Source organism: Drosophila innubila (assembly GCF_004354385.1).
Source record: "Drosophila innubila isolate TH190305 chromosome 3R unlocalized genomic scaffold, UK_Dinn_1.0 2_E_3R, whole genome shotgun sequence".
NCBI classification, from domain to species: domain Eukaryota; kingdom Metazoa; phylum Arthropoda; class Insecta; order Diptera; family Drosophilidae; genus Drosophila; species Drosophila innubila.
This window is the reverse complement of record NW_022995380.1, coordinates 26647094-26653462: the sequence shown is the minus strand read 5'-3', so window position 1 is coordinate 26653462 and position 6369 is coordinate 26647094.

Below are 6369 nucleotides of genomic sequence, written 5' to 3'. Positions count from 1 at the left end.
GTGGTATTTTATTTTTATTTATTCTATTTATTTTTGCTTTTATTATTATTGCGTTCGCAGAGGTGGAATAAGCTTAATGTTGCGTGAAAAGCGCGTGCAAGAAAATGAATGGGAGAAAAATCAACTTGAAAATGGCTTTGACAGCTTCATTTGCACATTTCAGTGAGCCCCATCAATAATTCAGTCAGTAATTTGTATTTTTTTCGCTTTTTGCTTTCACGATTTTCCCACTTCTCGTTCTATAGAAAATTGCCTTTTAATTTGACATGGCAACTTTTTCCCAAATGAATTTGTTGCCTCCTTACCTTACTGAATAAATCAACAATTTGCTGACCAACTAGCACGAAATTCCAATTAATATGCAAATGATAATGCGACATTCCGGCAGAAAAAAACGTATTTTGCTTTTCTCTCAGCTCATTTCATAATTAGAAATATTATACATTATATATGTGTTTCGATTGCTGCAAGCTAGTTGTTGATCAAAAAATTACGTATACGTAATACAGCTATGAAGCTGCCAATGATCCCATGGCATTTTGTGAAATCAATTTGACAGCTATTGGATGTAAATTCAACTGTCAATTATGATGTCATTTTGACACTGATTCTTAGCCTTGACTTTTAAGCAAATTGCCTGCATTGATGAGCAATTGTTTGGCCTCGAATTGTCCCCGAATAGGCTTTGTGTGACCAAATTTCTAATTTGAATGCAATGTGACATTGATTTAAATGAACTGCATAGAGCAATTAGCATTATAGTTTTGAAGGACAACCAATCAGATGGCACGACAAGAAAATTTCTGTCAATCAAGTTAAAAGAGATTCATGATGAACCATTTCTTTTATCGCCCACATTTTCAATTACGTCGAGTGGCAAAAACAGGCAAGATTTAGGCTCTGTTGAAATCTTTATTTGCCAAAAGTCTCCGCAACCCCAAAATCGAAGTCGTGACAAATGTCTGTGGTGGCACAAAAATAGATTTCCATGGTCGTTTATCAAAAACAAAAGTCGCTGAGCTGGATCCTGGTACCTGAAATGACATGGCGATAATCCGCCCCTCTCTCCATAGAGCTGAAGCCCAGCACCCGGAATTTAATGTAGCCATTTTGTTGGGCTCCTTTGTGGCAGCTTTATGCTGACTGTCGAAACCACGTAGGTCATTTTATTGTAGTCCATTTTAGTCCGCCGAAATCAGTGTGTTGTGCATATTTAATGTATTATGCAAATGCGAAGGGACCCATGTGAAAGGCTTATTTATTTATTTACATGTTGGTGAACAAGTACGAGTGTTATCCACAGTAACATCAGGATGACAAAACCAAAATATTCTTAACTGCGCATTTTGTACGCATTTTTGGGTCCAAAGCAAAGTTGAAAGTTCGTCCTGATTGGAAGCATATTTGTGGTCTTCTATTAGTACAAATATTAAAAGAGAGGCAACCTTTTTGTCCCAGCCATTTATTTTACATTGATTAGGAATAAGGCTAAACTTAAAGACTTGAGCCTTTGAATCGAATTGCGCATTTGGATTGAAAAGCGAAATGGCCCATCTCATAATAGATGGATGGGCTTCTTAGTGGCGTGTTTGATATCAAAGCGAGTCTCAGTTTCAGCATGGGATAAGCCGACATTTTGCCAGGGTCAACTGTCTGTTTCTCATTTGAAATGCGAATGTGAATTAATATCAAATTACTTGTATATTGCCTGTGGCAGATAGTGGATATTTTGTCGATATGAATTCGCATTATTCGGTTCACTTGCAATTAAGTCAAGTGTTCCAAATTCAAAAGCCCAACAACTGTAGACCACGAACAGTTGCTCTTTAAATCAATCGATACGGAGTTAGCAGTTAAAATAAATTAATTGATTTTTCTCTACTTTGCTAGCACTCAACATACAGACTCACACATACACAAAAGCATTTCAATCGCAATCAATCAAGATATTGAAAACCCACTCAGGTCCTGGCAACTAAAAAGTTTGCATCCTGAGACAAAACCCCAAGGCCATGTCCAGGGTAACTGCAGAAGCAATACGGGTAAAATGCAATTTGAGTGCTTCGATATCTTGCAAGTTCGTCTCGCTTCTTTGCCTGCACTTGATGCAATAAATTCTATTGACATTGAGTCTTGTTAAAGTGCATAAAGTACTATATGCCACTGAATAATGCTGGGCACCTGGTCGCTTTCAGCAGCCATTAAAACTTGAAGTGAAAGTTAAGTCTTGACATAGAATTTAAGTCAAATATTTGTATTCTAAAAGGGCAATTTTCAGCTTTATTTCGTTACTTATTTATTTGGTTGAAGGTTAAGCTGCAATTGAAATGAAGTGAACGAGTGCTAGTTGTTATTTGACCCCTTGGTGTGCTGGTTTAGTGGCAAGTGCTGTTCGACAATCCTAATCCATTTGCAACAGCAAATTGCACTCCCAGTTGAGCTCTTAAGCCGCTTACAACAAGCACAAAACCGTAGCATATTTTTCAGCGAACGCCATTTTATGTTTTTCGGTTGAGAGTAGCGGCAAATAAGCGCAAGTTGAGAATTGAATCATTGCCTTCTTCAAAGCAATAACAATAAAATAATACAAAAACTTTCTGATATCAAATAAGAAAAAAGTATTTTCTTGTGTGTGTAAAATATTTTTTCACAGTTAAAAACGTGAAAAATGTTAGCAATACATAGGTGTAGGTAAGGATTCGTTTGCCAGATATTCGGTACGTGCTCTCACAGGATAAACTCATAAATATGTATTGATTTTTCATTCGCCTATTTCTTTTCATGTTCCATACAAACGAACTCACATCGGAGCGAATGCAGTAAGTGCTTTCACGTGCTGGGTTTATCAGCAAGAAGCATATGAAATTGAACACAGCGTGAAATGCCAGACAATGGAAATAAATAATGGCAAAAGACGACAGAGTTATGATTATGAAAAGTTTATAATGCTACAGAATTGTTACAATACTCGTGCGCGTTTTGTAAATATGGAAATTCAGAATAAATACGAAGGATTTGCTGCAATTTGCGACGCATTTCAGAGTCATTGAACTGTATAAATGTTATTCCTAAAATTATTTATCAGTAGTCTCAAAGCAAACTCTGCTAGCACTTATCACCCCAAGTGGCAAATTGCATCGAAACATGCTAACCGAATGCAGTAAACTGTGGAAACTTTTGCCAGAAGAAAAAGAAAAACACAACCAAGAATAATGGCCTTCAATGAAACACAGACTTGTTTACATCATGAGTTCATTAATTTACCACAATGAATATATATAGTATACTCTGCTCAGTTTGTTTGAAAAACATATTCCTATATACGTTATTGTTACATTTATTCTGAGTAATGAGCAGCGAGTTGTGCGTGTACAATCTGAGTAAAATTGTGAAAGCACTCATAACAAATATGTTAAATGTGCGGAAATTTGTCAGGCTAAAAAGCTGCCAGCAACGAGTACTAGATATGCTATAGCATTTTGATGCAGAAACCAAGTAAATTATAAACCGTGATCCATGAGAATACTTCAATTATTTGATTATGTGTTTAACTTTGTGTATGTTATTCACTTTAATATACTACTGCTAACAATTTCCATTAGTTTAAAGTCACTCGTCGCTGCCATTAATAATGCCCAAGCCACCGCAAAATGCAGCTGGCCATTTGGTGCTGTCATTTATAGGCTTACTGGCCGCATTTCGTGGCCCATTTCAACAATTAGCTAACAAAATGAAAAACAGCAAACAAAAATAAATAGAAGCTCGTGGCAAATTCTCGTGCAGCAACAAAAAGCCGATGTCCCAATTAAAAAGGCAACCGATGATTCAAAAGGTTTGGGTGCTGAATTGAAATTTATAATTTAATGGTACCGGAACAGCTGCAATGGCTTAAAGCGGCTTAAAAACTTTGAGTCTGTTGATCCCATTGCGCTAATTGCAAATATTCGCTGAAAAAAAAACTCATTTCCAAAGGGTTCTTAATATTTCAAAATATGAAAAGGACAACGATAAATTGGGATTGCTGTCAACGACAATTTAATTATTTAATGTATCCTTAAAAGTTTTTTGTACACATAATACAAAAAAAAATTGAGCAACAATGAATATAAATAATAATTATTTTGTTTGATAAACTGCTAAGCAAACTTTCCCATTTAACAATTCTTCTAATTTGATCTAATTAGTACTCGTACCAGAATCCAATTGACAAAGCCGAAATAGAACCTTTAACCGAAATAGTTGATTCGGGACAACAATTAGATAGAAAGGCCTATTGTCTTAAAATCTTGTTAAAAGAAAATAATGTTTACATTGTTTTTGACTTTGCAGGCTTAAGTTAAGTATAAATCAGCAGCATGAGAAAATGATAAAAATGTGAATGTTAAAAAAAGTGTATGTATAATACATATATAAACCGAAAAGGGTCCAGTGTTATTTACGGTCTTTTCAGAAGGAAGGGGAATTTAATTTAAATTCTAAAGCAGGTACCCAACCAAGTTAAGAAAAAAGTAAAAACTAAACAATTGTCGCCCACTTTTTTGCACTTCTGGCCTTTTCGTCATTTCAGTTCGAAATAATTAAGGCTCACAAAAATGAGTTTAGGCACGTGCTGAGCTAAAGAAATTGCTTTTTCTTCGTCCCTTTCGACACTTGACTCGTTTTGTCTTTGAACTTTTATGTGTTTCGTTGCTTTTTTCTTTTAATACTCTATGTGCTTGGAATGGAGCAAAGAGGTATCTGAAGGATTGCTTTAATGATTACTTTTAGTTGATAATAGGCGTAGAAGTTATTAGTTTAAAAAATTTTAATATTACACTAGTCGGCAGTAAGGACTTTCAACATAGATTTGTTACTGCAGGGTATTTTTCAGTACACTTCCACCCATTTGCTTGTTTTGTTTAATTTACTCAGGCCGGCTTGACTGTTTCTGTTGTCGTCTTGTGTCAACAGCACAAAAGCCACACACAGGGCAAACATTTGCCATGGCACATTCCTGTTTCATGTTGCTCGACGCCATCTCGACGACAAGAAGTACTCGTTAGACAATGGCTGCTGCATGAACTTGTTTCATATCTGCATCATATACTTTGCTTAAATACCGAGAATATCTTTTAAACTGCCAACTTGGCCCAAGTGGGCTCTCTCTCTTTTGTTAGTCAGATACAATGAAACGCTGGCGGAAAAGTTTACAATTAGCTTGTCAACAAATGGGGGCAGCATACGCTGCGTATGCGTAATGTGCGCCTTGTGGCAGACAATCTAGCATATTATTACAACTATGCAAAGCAGTTCATAAAAACCTCAATTCAGCGTTGTGATCTCTTCATCATACAATCCCAAACCTCATCCGCAAAACCAAGCTGGAATTCCAGAAGAAAAAAATAGTTACAAAATCATTTTGGTAAACTTTTAACCACTGCGCAAGTGGAAAATTAAAGCTGCTGAAAAAAACACTTAAAGTCTTTAACTTATATTTTATACTTTGTTGCATAGAAATAGGTAAAATAGTCGAGAGGGTTGTAGTTGCTTGTGCTGTAAATTGTGCTCAAATTGAAAGCTTACAAAAAAAGAAACCCCAAAGTTGTGGAACTGAAACAAATATGCAAAGCAGTTAACAGCTTTGGATTTTTAATTGCTTCATTTTAGCAAGCACTAATGAATGATAATTACCATTCAAAAGGTATCATTAAGTTAATCCAACATATCTTTATAACTGACAAATGGTGATTTTAATAATACTATATTTGCAGCATCTCTACAAGTATGTAAATACAATATATATATGATATATTGCGGAGAGTTCTTTTCACAAATGCACGATTATATAAACCCGTTTAATTGTTCAAAATTACAACTAAATTCACTTGCAATGAACCAATAAAAGCTTATAGAAAACGTTTATCAGCTACAGTTGATAGACGTGATCATGTGTTTAATTTGCTATTATTTGAATAGCTCAACAAAATCTACACAATTGATAAAATTAATTAATATATGATGTGCTCGTCGTATTTGTATTACTACTGTTAGATACATTTATTATAATTCCTACTATAATGACAAACAGTTTTACTGTGAGGTAGCAGCGAACTTTCAATAAAACTTTCCTGATAAATTAACAACTAAAATACCGACAGAATTTTACTATAAATAGAAACCGAGCTTTAGCTGTAGCTGTTCATTCCGTGATTTCAACTGCATCGAGTTCGTTGTTGAGTTGTATTCTGTACTTGGTTCGTGTCAGCTCAGTGATTAGTTGAACTAGCGAAGCGATAACACAATTATAGAGCTTGAATATTAAATATTCGCAAAATTATAACAATTACTTTGCAGATGAAAATCAGTCAAGGTCAAAATACAGATCGATTC